Source organism: Thermobia domestica, chromosome 6 (genome assembly GCF_964235325.1).
Source record: "Thermobia domestica chromosome 6, izTheDome1.hap1.1, whole genome shotgun sequence".
Taxonomy (NCBI): domain Eukaryota; kingdom Metazoa; phylum Arthropoda; class Insecta; order Zygentoma; family Lepismatidae; genus Thermobia; species Thermobia domestica.
The window spans coordinates 313,453,129-313,469,416 of NC_137459.1; positions in this window are offsets into that span (position 1 = coordinate 313,453,129).

Here is a 16,288-nt window from a genome sequence, read left to right on the forward strand (position 1 = left end):
TCGTAAGTCTTACCTAGTTGGATATATATTTCCAAGTTTAGCGTGGTTTTATGCGGAACTCAAAAAATTTCCCATGTTATTTCTATGAAACACCTTTGACATCCCAAAATTATTGGGCACTTCCTGTAGGGCTACAATAACTAATTTCGACATGATTGTAGATTGTCGGGACTAACCAACAGGAAAATTGTCAAAAGTGAATATTTTTAACTTTTAAGAGGTCTAAAGAGGAAATGAAGAAATTCCCCATGTTATTTAAATGGGCCTTTATTTAGACTTGTAATCTCAAAGTTTAGTTACTTGTAATTGGAACACAAACGAGAAATTCGGTATTCTTGTACGTTTTCATTAGCGTTACCTAAGTAAATCAGTACAAAGTAAAAATTTTCAACTTTAGAGTGGTTTTATGGGGAATTGAAAAGTCTTTCTCATGTCATTTATATGGGACGTCTTCTGCACGCCAAAATGTTCGGTTAATTGTGGTAGGATTGCAATGATGAAATTTAGCATAATTGTAGGCTTTCCAGACTAAGCTACAGCAAAATTGCCAAAAGTGAATATTTTTAATGTTTAAGGGGTCTAAAGGAGGATGAAGAAATCCCCACGCTATTTAAATAGGCGTTTTCTTGGGATCCAAAATCTTATCTTTTAATTAGTTGAAATAGTAAAGTAAACTTGAAATTCCCTAGAATTGTGAGAATAAGAGGTGCAAGGGCGAAATACCTTCAAAAGGAGGGGCTTTGTGGGCGAAGCCACAAGCTAACCAAACTAAACTTTTGTTTGTCTTTTACCGAAGGTTTGAAAAGTTTTCGACTAAGAGAGGTGTAGCTGTGCACGAAGATGTGTTGACATTGTGCGGAAAAATGGAAAGAAGAAAAATAGTGATAAGCGAAAAAAAATAATAATAATAACATAAATTTTATTTAATCATATACTTTACTCTTTCAATGGGTGAACAATAATAGAGCATGAAAGTAAATTAGAGTAAATTTATATTTCGCTCACACTTGAGGTCATTTTTATTCGAAACTAAGCTTTTGCACTACTATAAGGAAACTATTCAAAACTGAGAAGTGCAATTTCTACAACAAGTGTACCTGGATATTATGCGTTCGAGTACGTGTAAGGAATTATTGTATCTGCACTTTTCTACAAGAAAAGATACTCTAAATTGTTGTAGAAATTTGAAAATTTGACGGCAAACAGAGCCCACGCTTAACGTGAACACCGCCCGTGAGAGTACATAATTTGATATCTTTTTTTTTCTTTTCTTTCATTTTTTCTTTCTTTCCATTTTCTTTCTTTTTCTTTTCTTTTTTCTTCTTCTCAACAGAAAGAAAACTAGTGAAACTAGAGAAGAGAAATCTCTACCGAGAATGTACGAAAACATTTTTTTTTTTTTATCGAAGTAGGTGGAAGGAATCATCGGATCAAAATGCTCAAAGTTGCCATGAGGATCCTCACACAAGCCGTCAAAATGCTCATAGTTGCCCACAATTCGTTCATAATTGCGGACATAGAGCTCACAGTTACCATGAGAAGGTTCACACTAGCCGTCAAAATCCTCACACTTGCCGTCAAAACGCTCATAGTTGCCGACCATTCGTTCATAATTGCCGACCAAGGCCTCACAGTTGCCGTCAAAACGCTCATAGTTGCCGACTATTCGTTCATAATTGCCGACCAAAGCCTCACAGTTGCCGTCAAAACGCTCATAGTTGCCGACTTTTCGTTCATAATTGCCGACGAAGGCCTCACAGTTGCCGTCAAAACGTTCATAGTTGCCGACTATTCGTTCATTATTGCCGACCAAGGCCTCACAGTTGCCGTCAAAACGTTCATAGTTGCCGACTTTTCCTTCATAATTGCGTACAAAGGGCTCATAGTTGCCTACTTAATGGTTCCAGCTCATTTTCAAAATACTCATAGTTGCCTTCAGAATGTTCACACGTAGTTTCAAAATGCTCACATTCGCTTCCACGATGCTCATAGTTGCCGACTTTTCATTCATAATATCTAACATACTGCTGATTGTGTAACTTAAGTGGTTCATGGTTGGTGTCAGAAGCCTCACAATTTCTGTCACAATGCTCACGCAAAACGTAAGAATTCTCACATTAAAAAAAAAGTGCTCATAGTTGCCGACTATTCGTTCATAATTGCCGACCAAGGCCTCACAGTTGCCGTCAAAACGCTCATAGTTGCCGACTTTTCGTTCATAATTGCGGACAAAGGGCTCATAGTTGCCCACATACTGATTCGTGCTCATCCTAAAAATACTCACAGTTGCCTTCAGAATGTTCACACGTAGTTTCAAAATGCTCACACTCTCTTACACAATGCTCTTAGTTGCCGACTTTTCATTCATAATGCTGATAGTGTAAGTTAAATGGTTCACAGTTGCTGTGAAAAGTCTCATAGTTGCGGTCAGATTCTTGACACAAGCCATCAGAATGCTCACATTCAAAAAAAAAAGTGCTCATAGTTGCCGACTATTTGCTCATAATTGCCGACCAACTCCTCACAGCTGCCGTCAAAACGCTCATAGTTGCCGACTTTTCGTTCATAATTGCGTACAAAGGGCTCATAGTTGCCTACATAATGTTTCGTGCTTATCTTCAAAATACTCACAGTTGCCTTCAGAATGTTCACACGTACTTTCAAAAAGCTCACACTCGCTCCCACGATGGTCATAGTTGCCGACTTTTTATTCATAATGCTGATAGTGTAAGTTACATGGTTGATGGTTGCTGTCAAAAGTCTCATAGTTGCGGTCAGATTCTTGACACAAGCCGTCAGAATGCTCACATTCAAAAAAAAAAAAGTGCTCATAGTTGCCGACTATTTGCTCATAATTGCCGACCAACTCCTCACAGTTGCCGTCAAAACGCTCATAGTTGCCGACATTTCGTTCATAATTGCGGACAAAGGGCTCATAGTTGCCCACATACTGATTCGTGCTCATCCTAAAAATACTCACAGTTGCCTTCAGAATGTTCACACGTAGTTTCAAAATGCTCACACTCTCTTACACAATGCTCTTAGTTGCCGACTTTTCATTCATAATGCTGATAGTGTAAGTTAAATGGTTCACAGTTGCTGTGAAAAGTCTCACAGTTGCGGCCAGATTCTTCAGACAAGCCGTGATAATCCTCACATTAGAAAAAAAAATGTGCTCATAGTTGCCGACCATTCGTTCATAATTGCCGACCAAGGCCTCACAGTTGCTGTCAAAACGCTCATAGTTGCCGACTACATGTTTATAATTGCCGACCAACGCCTCACAGTTGCCGTCAAAACGCTCATAGTTGCCGACTTTTTGTTCATAATTGCGGACAAAGGGCTCATAGTTTCCTACATAATGTTTCATGCTCATCCTCAGAATACACACAGCTGCCTTCAGAATGTTCACGCGTACTTTAAAAATGCTCACACTCGCTTCCACGATGCTCATAGTTGCCGACTTTTCATTCATAATATCTAACATACTGCTGATAGTGTAACTTAAATGGTTCACGGTTGGTGTCAAAAGCCTCACAGTTTCTGTCACAATGCTCACGCAAAACGTGAGAATTCTCACATTAAAAAAAAGTGCTCATAGTTGCCGACTATTCGTTCATAATTGCCGACCAAGGCCTCACAGTTGCCGTCAAAACGTTCATAGTTGCCGACTTTTCGTTCATAATTGCGGACAAAGGGCTCATATTTGCCTACATATTCGTTCGTGCCCATCTTCAAAATACTTACAGTTGCCTTCAGAATCTTCACACGTACTTTCAAAATGCTCACACTCGTTTCCACGATGCTCATAGTTGCCGACTTTTCATTCATAATATCTAACATACTGCTGATAGTGTAAGTTAAATGGTTCATGGTTGTTGTCGAAAGCCTCACAGTTTCCGTCAGATTCCTCACGCAAGCCGTCAGAATGTTCACATTAAAAAAAAAAGTGCTCATAGTTGCCGACCATTCGTTCATAATTGCCGACCAAGGCCTCACAGTTGCATTCAAAACGCTCATAGTTGCCTAGTTTTCGTTCATAATTGCGGATATGGGGCTCACAATTGAAAACATAATTCTTCATGCTTATGTTGAAAATACTCGCAGTTTGCTTCAGAATGTTCACACGTGCTTTCAAAGTGCTCACACTAGTTCTCATGATGCTCATAGTTGCCGACTTTTTGTTCATAATTGCCGGCCAAGGCCTCACAGTTGCCGTGAACACGCTCATAGTTGCCGACTTTTCGTTCATAATTTTGGACATGGGCTCACACTTGCCGTCAGATGGTTCACGCTACAGCGGTACTTGGGCAATGAGTATTTCTTTATATGTACTAACATAGGTTAATTTCGAAGAAGAAGTTAGTTAAAAATATAGAATTATCAAATATACAAAAAAAAAAGATATTCATATGTCATAAAATAATAAGGTTTTCAATATCTAGTTGGCAGGCAATCAGATAAATAATACATATATATATATATATATATATATATATATATATATATATAAATGGAGAGAAACCACGTAATGGAAACATTGTTATTTTGATGTGGCTCGTATGTATTATAAGAAAATAAGGAACCAAGGCTACAGCGAATTGTATTTTATCGTTGTAACACTAGCCGTCAAACTGCTCACACTTGCCGTCAAAATTCTTATACATGTCCTCAAAATTTATAAAATTACTAAATGTGGTAAGAAAAAAAAAAAGCAACGAAGGCTTTACGTATACGACGCCTTTCACACCCGCAAATTATGAGGCACTTCCTGTAGAGTTATAATGGCCATATTTGACGAAACTGTAGCCTTTCGGGAGTAAGTCACAGGAAAATTTCCAAAAGTGAATATTTCGAATGTTTAGTTGGTCTAAAGGGGCGATGAAGATATTTCCCATGTTATTTAAATGGACGGTTTTGCGGACCTATAATCTGAAATTTTAGGTACTTTTAATAAAACTTTGAAATTCCGTATACTTGTACGTTTTCGTAAGTCTTACCTAGTTGGATATATATTTCCAAGTTTAGCGTGGTTTTATGCGGAACTCAAAAAATTTCCCATGTTATTTCTATGAAACACCTTTGACATCCCAAAATTATTGGGCACTTCCTGTAGGGCTACAATAACTAATTTCGACATGATTGTAGATTGTCGGGACTAACCAACAGGAAAATTGTCAAAAGTGAATATTTTTAACTTTTAAGAGGTCTAAAGAGGAAATGAAGAAATTCCCCATGTTATTTAAATGGGCCTTTATTTAGACTTGTAATCTCAAAGTTTAGTTACTTGTAATTGGAACACAAACGAGAAATTCGGTATTCTTGTACGTTTTCATTAGCGTTACCTAAGTAAATCAGTACAAAGTAAAAATTTTCAACTTTAGAGTGGTTTTATGGGGAATTGAAAAGTCTTTCTCATGTCATTTATATGGGACGTCTTCTGCACGCCAAAATGTTCGGTTAATTGTGGTAGGATTGCAATGATGAAATTTAGCATAATTGTAGGCTTTCCAGACTAAGCTACAGCAAAATTGCCAAAAGTGAATATTTTTAATGTTTAAGGGGTCTAAAGGAGGATGAAGAAATCCCCACGCTATTTAAATAGGCATTTTCTTGGGATCCAAAATCTTATCTTTTAATTAGTTGAAATAGTAAAGTAAACTTGAAATTCCCTAGAATTGTGAGAATAAGAGGTGCAAGGGCGAAATACCTTCAAAAGGAGGGGCTTTGTGGGCGAAGCCACAAGCTAACCAAACTAAACTTTTGTTTGTCTTTTACCGAAGGTTTGAAAAGTTTTCGACTAAGAGAGGTGTAGCTGTGCACGAAGATGTGTTGACATTGTGCGGAAAAATGGAAAGAAGAAAAATAGTGATAAGCGAAAAAAAATAATAATAATAACATAAATTTTATTTAATCATATACTTTACTCTTTCAATGGGTGAACAATAATAGAGCATGAAAGTAAATTAGAGTAAATTTATATTTCGCTCACACTTGAGGTCATTTTTATTCGAAACTAAGCTTTTGCACTACTATAAGGAAACTATTCAAAACTGAGAAGTGCAATTTCTACAACAAGTGTACCTGGATATTATGCGTTCGAGTACGTGTAAGGAATTATTGTATCTGCACTTTTCTACAAGAAAAGATACTCTAAATTGTTGTAGAAATTTGAAAATTTGACGGCAAACAGAGCCCACGCTTAACGTGAACACCGCCCGTGAGAGTACATAATTTGATATCTTTTTTTTTCTTTTCTTTCATTTTTTCTTTCTTTCCATTTTCTTTCTTTTTCTTTTCTTTTTTCTTCTTCTCAACAGAAAGAAAACTAGTGAAACTAGAGAAGAGAAATCTCTACCGAGAATGTACGAAAACATTTTTTTTTTTTTTTATCGAAGTAGGTGGAAGGAATCATCGGATCAAAATGCTCAAAGTTGCCATGAGGATCCTCACACAAGCCGTCAAAATGCTCATAGTTGCCCACAATTCGTTCATAATTGCGGACATAGAGCTCACAGTTACCATGAGAAGGTTCACACTAGCCGTCAAAATCCTCACACTTGCCGTCAAAACGCTCATAGTTGCCGACCATTCGTTCATAATTGCCGACCAAGGCCTCACAGTTGCCGTCAAAACGCTCATAGTTGCCGACTATTCGTTCATAATTGCCGACCAAGGCCTCACAGTTGCCGTCAAAACGCTCATAGTTGCCGACTTTTCGTTCATAATTGCGGACAAAGGGCTCATAGTTGCCCACATACTGATTCGTGCTCATCCTAAAAATACTCACAGTTGCCTTCAGAATGTTCACACGTAGTTTCAAAATGCTCACACTCTCTTACACAATGCTCTTAGTTGCCGACTTTTCATTCATAATGCTGATAGTGTAAGTTAAATGGTTCACAGTTGCTGTGAAAAGTCTCATAGTTGCGGTCAGATTCTTGACACAAGCCATCAGAATGCTCACATTCAAAAAAAAAAAAGTGCTCATAGTTGCCGACTATTTGCTCATAATTGCCGACCAACTCCTCACAGCTGCCGTCAAAACGCTCATAGTTGCCGACTTTTCGTTCATAATTGCGTACAAAGGGCTCATAGTTGCCTACATAATGTTTCGTGCTTATCTTCAAAATACTCACAGTTGCCTTCAGAATGTTCACACGTACTTTCAAAAAGCTCACACTCGCTCCCACGATGGTCATAGTTGCCGACTTTTTATTCATAATGCTGATAGTGTAAGTTACATGGTTGATGGTTGCTGTCAAAAGTCTCATAGTTGCGGTCAGATTCTTGACACAAGCCGTCAGAATGCTCACATTCAAAAAAAAAAAGTGCTCATAGTTGCCGACTATTTGCTCATAATTGCCGACCAACTCCTCACAGTTGCCGTCAAAACGCTCATAGTTGCCGACATTTCGTTCATAATTGCGGACAAAGGGCTCATAGTTGCCCACATACTGATTCGTGCTCATCCTAAAAATACTCACAGTTGCCTTCAGAATGTTCACACGTAGTTTCAAAATGCTCACACTCTCTTACACAATGCTCTTAGTTGCCGACTTTTCATTCATAATGCTGATAGTGTAAGTTAAATGGTTCACAGTTGCTGTGAAAAGTCTCACAGTTGCGGCCAGATTCTTCAGACAAGCCGTGATAATCCTCACATTAGAAAAAAAAATGTGCTCATAGTTGCCGACCATTCGTTCATAATTGCCGACCAAGGCCTCACAGTTGCTGTCAAAACGCTCATAGTTGCCGACTACATGTTTATAATTGCCGACCAACGCCTCACAGTTGCCGTCAAAACGCTCATAGTTGCCGACTTTTTGTTCATAATTGCGGACAAAGGGCTCATAGTTTCCTACATAATGTTTCATGCTCATCCTCAGAATACACACAGCTGCCTTCAGAATGTTCACGCGTACTTTAAAAATGCTCACACTCGCTTCCACGATGCTCATAGTTGCCGACTTTTCATTCATAATATCTAACATACTGCTGATAGTGTAACTTAAATGGTTCACGGTTGGTGTCAAAAGCCTCACAGTTTCTGTCACAATGCTCACGCAAAACGTGAGAATTCTCACATTAAAAAAAAAGTGCTCATAGTTGCCGACTATTCGTTCATAATTGCCGACCAAGGCCTCACAGTTGCCGTCAAAACGTTCATAGTTGCCGACTTTTCGTTCATAATTGCGGACAAAGGGCTCATATTTGCCTACATATTCGTTCGTGCCCATCTTCAAAATACTTACAGTTGCCTTCAGAATCTTCACACGTACTTTCAAAATGCTCACACTCGTTTCCACGATGCTCATAGTTGCCGACTTTTCATTCATAATATCTAACATACTGCTGATAGTGTAAGTTAAATGGTTCATGGTTGTTGTCGAAAGCCTCACAGTTTCCGTCAGATTCCTCACGCAAGCCGTCAGAATGTTCACATTAAAAAAAAAAAGTGCTCATAGTTGCCGACCATTCGTTCATAATTGCCGACCAAGGCCTCACAGTTGCATTCAAAACGCTCATAGTTGCCTAGTTTTCGTTCATAATTGCGGATATGGGGCTCACAATTGAAAACATAATTCTTCATGCTTATCTTGAAAATACTCGCAGTTTGCTCCAGAAAGTTCACACGTGCTTTCAAGGTGCTCACACTGGCTTTCACGCTGCTCATAGTTGCCGACTTTTCGTTCATAGTTGCCGACTTTTTGTTGATAATTGCAGTTATGGGGCTCACAATTGAAAACATAATTCTTCATGCTTATCTTGAAAATACTCGCAGTTTGCTTCAGAATGTTCACACGTGCTTTCAAAGTGCTCACACTAGTTCTCATGATGCTCATAGTTGCCGACTTTTTGTTCATAATTGCCGGCCAAGGCCTCACAGTTGCCGTGAACACGCTCATAGTTGCCGACTTTTCGTTCATAATTTTGGACATGGGCTCACACTTGCCGTCAGATGGTTCACGCTACAGCGGTACTTGGGCAATGAGTATTTCTTTATATGTACTAACATAGGTTAATTTCGAAGAAGAAGTTAGTTAAAAATATAGAATTATCAAATATACAAAAAAAAAGATATTCATATGTCATAAAATAATAAGGTTTTCAATATCTAGTTGGCAGGCAATCAGATAAATAATACACATATATATATATATATATATATATATATATATATATATATATATATATATATATAAATGGAGAGAAACCACGTAATGGAAACATTGTTATTTTGATGTGGCTCGTATGTATTATAAGAAAATAAGGAACCAAGGCTACAGCGAATTGTATTTTATCGTTGTAACACTAGCCGTCAAACTGCTCACACTTGCCGTCAAAATTCTTTTACATGTCCTCAAAATTTATAAAATTACTAAATGTGGTAAGAAAAAAAAAAAGCAACGAAGGCTTTACGTATACGACGCCTTTCACACCCGCAAATTATGAGGCACTTCCTGTAGAGTTATAATGGCCATATTTGACGAAACTGTAGCCTTTCGGGAGTAAGTCACAGGAAAATTTCCAAAAGTGAATATTTCGAATGTTTAGTTGGTCTAAAGGGGCGATGAAGATATTTCCCATGTTATTTAAATGGACGGTTTTGCGGACCTATAATCTGAAATTTTAGGTACTTTTAATAAAACTTTGAAATTCCGTATACTTGTACGTTTTCGTAAGTCTTACCTAGTTGGATATATATTTCCAAGTTTAGCGTGGTTTTATGCGGAACTCAAAAAATTTCCCATGTTATTTCTATGAAACACCTTTGACATCCCAAAATTATTGGGCACTTCCTGTAGGGCTACAATAACTAATTTCGACATGATTGTAGATTGTCGGGACTAACCAACAGGAAAATTGTCAAAAGTGAATATTTTTAACTTTTAAGAGGTCTAAAGAGGAAATGAAGAAATTCCCCATGTTATTTAAATGGGCCTTTATTTAGACTTGTAATCTCAAAGTTTAGTTACTTGTAATTGGAACACAAACGAGAAATTCGGTATTCTTGTACGTTTTCATTAGCGTTACCTAAGTAAATCAGTACAAAGTAAAAATTTTCAACTTTAGAGTGGTTTTATGGGGAATTGAAAAGTCTTTCTCATGTCATTTATATGGGACGTCTTCTGCACGCCAAAATGTTCGGTTAATTGTGGTAGGATTGCAATGATGAAATTTAGCATAATTGTAGGCTTTCCAGACTAAGCTACAGCAAAATTGCCAAAAGTGAATATTTTTAATGTTTAAGGGGTCTAAAGGAGGATGAAGAAATCCCCACGCTATTTAAATAGGCGTTTTCTTGGGATCCAAAATCTTATCTTTTAATTAGTTGAAATAGTAAAGTAAACTTGAAATTCCCTAGAATTGTGAGAATAAGAGGTGCAAGGGCGAAATACCTTCAAAAGGAGGGGCTTTGTGGGCGAAGCCACAAGCTAACCAAACTAAACTTTTGTTTGTCTTTTACCGAAGGTTTGAAAAGTTTTCGACTAAGAGAGGTGTAGCTGTGCACGAAGATGTGTTGACATTGTGCGGAAAAGTGGAAAGAAGAAAAATAGTGATAAGCGAAAAAAAATAATAATAATAACATAAATTTTATTTAATCATATACTTTACTCTTTCAATGGGTGAACAATAATAGAGCATGAAAGTAAATTAGAGTAAATTTATATTTCGCTCACACTTGAGGTCATTTTTATTCGAAACTAAGCTTTTGCACTACTATAAGGAAACTATTCAAAACTGAGAAGTGCAATTTCTACAACAAGTGTACCTGGATATTATGCGTTCGAGTACGTGTAAGGAATTATTGTATCTGCACTTTTCTACAAGAAAAGATACTCTAAATTGTTGTAGAAATTTGAAAATTTGACGGCAAACAGAGCCCACGCTTAACGTGAACACCGCCCGTGAGAGTACATAATTTGATATCTTTTTTTTTCTTTTCTTTCATTTTTTCTTTCTTTCCATTTTCTTTCTTTTTCTTTTCTTTTTTCTTCTTCTCAACAGAAAGAAAACTAGTGAAACTAGAGAAGAGAAATCTCTACCGAGAATGTACGAAAACATTTTTTTTTTTTTTTATCGAAGTAGGTGGAAGGAATCATCGGATCAAAATGCTCAAAGTTGCCATGAGGATCCTCACACAAGCCGTCAAAATGCTCATAGTTGCCCACAATTCGTTCATAATTGCGGACATAGAGCTCACAGTTACCATGAGAAGGTTCACACTAGCCGTCAAAATCCTCACACTTGCCGTCAAAACGATCATAGTTGCCGACTTTTCGTTCATATTTGCGGATATAGGGCTCATAGTTGAAAACATAATTTTTCATGCTTATCTTCAAAATACTCGCAGTTGGCTTCACAATGTTCACACGTGCTTCCAAAGTGCTCACACTCGCTTTCATGATGCTCATAGTTGCCGACTTTTTGTTCATAATTGCCGACCCAAGGCTCACAGTTGCCATCAAAACGCTCATAGTTGTCGACTTTTCGTTCATAATTGCGGATATAGAGCTCACAATTGAATACATAATTTTTCATGTTTATCTTGAAAATACTAGCAGTTGGCTTCAGAATGTTCACACGTACTTTCAGGGTGCTCACACTTGCCGTCAAAACGCTCATAGTTGCCGACTTTTCGTTCATAATTGCGGACATTGGGGTCAAAGTTGCCGACATTGTAGTTTATGTTTACCTTCCAAATACTCTCCGTTGCCTTGACAATTTTCACACTAACCCTGAAATTGCTAACACTCGCTCTCACAAGGCTCATAGTTGTCGACCTTTCATTCATAATATGAAATATACAGTTGATAGTGTAAGTTAAATGTTTCATGGTTGCTGTCAAAAGGCTCACAGTTGCCGTCAGTTTCCTCACTCAAGCCGTCAGCATGCTCACATTTACCAATAAAGTGCTCATAGTTGCCGACTATTTGTTCATAATTGCCGACCTATGGCTCACAGTTGCCGTCAAAACGCTCATAGTTGCCGACTTTTCGTTCATATTTGCGAATATAGGGCTCACAATTGAAAACATAATTTTTCATGCTTATCTTCAAAATACTCATAGTTGACTTCAGAATGTTCACAGGTGCTTCCAAAGTGCTCACACTCGCTTTCATGATGCTCATAGTTGCCGACTTTTCGTTCATATTTGCGAATATAGGGCTCACAATTGAAAACATAATTTTTCATGTTTATCTTCAAAATACTCGCATTTGGCTTCAGAATGTTCACAGGTGCTTCCAAAGTGCTCACACTCGCTTTCACGATGCTCATAGTTGCCGACTTTTGTTCATAATTGCCGACCCAGGGCTCACAGTTGCCGTCAAAACGCTCATAGTTGCCGACTTTTCGTTCATATTTGCGAATATAGGGCTCACAATTGAAAACATAATTTTTCATGCTTATCTTCAAAATACTCACAGTTGACTTCAGAATGTTCACAGGTGCTTCCAAAGTGCTCACACTCGCTTTCATGATGCTCATAGTTGCCGACTTTTGTTCATAATTGCCGACCCAGGGCTCACAGTTGCCGTCAAAACGCTCATAGTTGCCGACTTTTCGTTCATAATTGCGGACTTAAGTCTCATAGGTGGCAACATAATGGTTCATGGTTGCCGTCAATATGCCCAAAGTTGAACACGTATCTCCCATGGAAAACTTTAACCGCTTATCGCCATGAGAGCTCAAAATCCAGCCTAAAGTTGAAATTGAACGCTGTCAGCGGAATCAAAACCTGGAGGTTTTTTTTTTTTTTTTTTTTTTTTTTTACAAAGGAGCGTTCAATGGAATTCCGTAATATGAAATAAACTGAATATTCGTGTGAACGAGCATGAAAATTAGGACCTCTTTTATGCGTGTACTTAAGGGATGAGCTAAGTGACTGATGACAGATATGTTGGAATGTGAATGTCGATGAACCGAATAACATATCGTTGTTAATTCACAGGTACAATTGAGACATGATATATCTTTTCAAACGTAGGCATTTTGTAAGCAGCACCGCAAATTTTGTCCGCGAAGACAGGCTTTGCTGTCCGCCAAGATGTGCGGACATTGTGAGGGAAAATGAAAAGAAGAAAAATAGTGATAAAAAGAAAAACAACATAAATTTTATTTCACCATATAGTTTACTCTTTCAATGGGCGACCTATAATAGAGTAAGAAAGTAAATAAGAAGAATTTTACATTTTGCTCACACTTGTGGTCATTTTTATTCCAAATTAAGTTTTTGTACTATTGCAAGAAAACTATTCGTGCCCGATTAATTTAATTTCTGCAAGACGTGAACCTACATACTTTACAGGGAAGTTCATAAAAAGAATTGTTGTATCGCCATATATATATAAAACTTTAAAATGTTACAGAAGGTTGAACATTTGACGGCAAACAGAGGCCACACTGACCGTCGAAAACTGCGAACGCAGCCGGCAGGTGTAGAGGAGAACACAAAATCATGTTCTTTCTCAATTGTAAAGAGACCGTAGAAGCTAGAATAGTGAAAGTTCTACACAAGACGTACTTAAACACAGTACATGCGACAACGTACAAACAGTTTGTATATACAAATTACTAACAGAGAAAATTCAGTTTCTCTTTTACCGGAGGGTTAAAATTTTGTCGGCGAAGACAGGTTTCGATTGCCGCAAAGATGTGTGGATACTGTGGTGGAAGGTGAGACGAGGAAAAATATTGATAAAAAGGAAAACAATATAAAATTTATTTAACTATATACTATTCTGCGTCAATGGGTGAACTATAAGAGAGTGAGAATGTAAATTGGAATACCATTACATTTCGCTCACCCTTGTGGTCAAGCTTGTTTGAAATTACGTTTCTACACTATTTTTGGGAAATTATTCAAACCAGAATAGTGCAATTTGCACAGAAAGTGTATGAAAATACTGTGCACGGGAATTGATATAAAGAATTGTAGTAACTCCAATTTTATGAAGGAAAATATACTTCAAATTGGTGCAGAAGGTTGAAAATATTACTGCAAGCACAGACCACACTGGCCGTCAAGGGCTTTGAACGCTACCTGCAAGGATAGATGAGAAATTGAAATCATTTTCTTCCCACTACGAATAGAAAAACCAATAAAACTAGAATAGTAATATTTCTAAACGGAATATATGCAAACACAGTATATCGAAGTAGGTTATTAGGAATTTTTATATTCACATTTACAAAAATGATAAAAATAATAATAATAATAATAATAATAAATAATTAAAAAAGTTATTACAGTTCAAAATGTAGCGGAGGGTTGAAAATTTTCCGGCTAAAACGAGGTTTATTGGAAATGAAGATGTGTGGGCATGCACCGTAAAAATAAGACAATCGTTAGAGCAGTGTGTGTGTGTGTGGGGGGGGGGATAAACATAGAAATAATGAAAAGAAATCACTAATATCCATTCCAGCTTCAATTAATGAACAATGATGTAGGGAGAGAGCAAACAACAACACTGTTGTTTATTCCTTCACATTCGGAATGACGGTCATCCCAGATTCTGTTTTTCCACTATCTTGACGAAAGATAGATTAGTGACATTCCCAGCCTACCTGTACCTAAACACTGTGCATTGAAATATGTATAATATTAGTACTCTCATATTTGCGCAGATAAGGCTCATAGTTGCCGTCAACATGCTCACAGTTGCCGTCAAAATGCTCACACGTGCCGTCAAAATGCTCACACTTGCCGTCACAATTTATAAGGTTTAAAAAATGCGGTAAGAAGTAAAGCAACATAAATGTCACTTAACCAGATACTATTCTGTGCTAATGGGTGAGCAATAACAGAGTAAGAAAGTAAATTGGAAAACTTTTACATTTCGCTCACACTTGTGGTCATGTTTTTTTTTTTTTTTTTTTTTTTTTTTTGTAAATTACGTTCTCCCACTATTTTAACGAAACTATTCAAACCAGAATAGTGCAATTTCTACATGAGGTGTACCTTGATCGCAGCATAATTGTGGGACGTAAATCTTGAAGATTTCATTTAATTTCATTTTTAATAATAATACTAATAATAGTAATAAATATGTGCAAGAAAGTTGAAATTTGGCTTAATACGGGAGGCGAACGACCCAGGCTGTTTGCCGGAATAAAACTTGGATCCCTAACGCCAGAAGCGCATATATTAACGGCTTAGCCACGAGGTGGCTGATACAGAAATAATGCAAATTCCAATATTTTTACTTTTTGCTAATGTTTGAAATTGTTGTTATTGCAAATCACGTTTTTAACAAAACTGTTCTAACTACAAAAGTGAAATTTCAACCCAAACCATGGCAAAGCACTGAAAAGTAAGGAAAAGCATGGCAAAGTAAAGAAATATGTAAAGAATATATATTTAACCGCAGTGACACGGAATATATATAAAAATTCATCCATGGTTTTTCTCACAAACCCAACTCCCCCCCCCCCGAAAGAAGAGATAGGTTTATTGCATCTCTTTGCTCCGGTGCATAATCGTGGCAGATAGGTTAAAATTTCAAGGGACTTCGTGCACACTATAGCAACAGCAAAGTATATGGGAAGGAACGGCAGAAATCCGATAAAACGCGGTGTTGGCGTGTGCCACCTCGGTAGTGAAAGAATAATTTCTTTCTGTGAACACGAATTTTTCTCAACGAAATTAAATAAATAAATAATTTAATAAAAATTAAATACTTCTAAGGGAAGAACACAGCAAATGAATGACGAGGTAGGTAAAAATTCCAAATGGAAATACAGGGCTGTGAAGTTCAAAAATAAATAAATAAATAAATAAATAAATAAACCATTATCATACTTAAAAATATGTGGTAAAAATTAAAAAGAAAATAAGACCTTTGTTGTACTCTCACGAGAAGATACACACATCGTCTGGAAATTTGAGTCGATAGAAAGCACACAACTGTGATCTAAAACAACCAAATTTAAAACGAAATCACCACATAAGTGTAACCTAATGAAGTTCAACAAAATAAAGCATACAGTAAATTGTGGCGGTGATGGAGGGCGCAGTTACCGTCATGTAAACAAGTCCGTCCACGCTTAAGTTTAACGGGAGCGAGAAGGTAAACCATGTCGGTGATGGATGGCTTAGTTGCCGTCATATAGAGAAACCCCTGTCTATCGTGAGACCCATGTTCCACTTGCTAACACTTTCATGTATGTGAAAACAAGTCAAGATCAGCAAGTGCGAGCGAGTTCGAAAACGTAAAGTCGGCAATTATGAGCAAATGAAAAAAAAAAAAAAACAGCAATTATGAGCATATGGAATATTCCA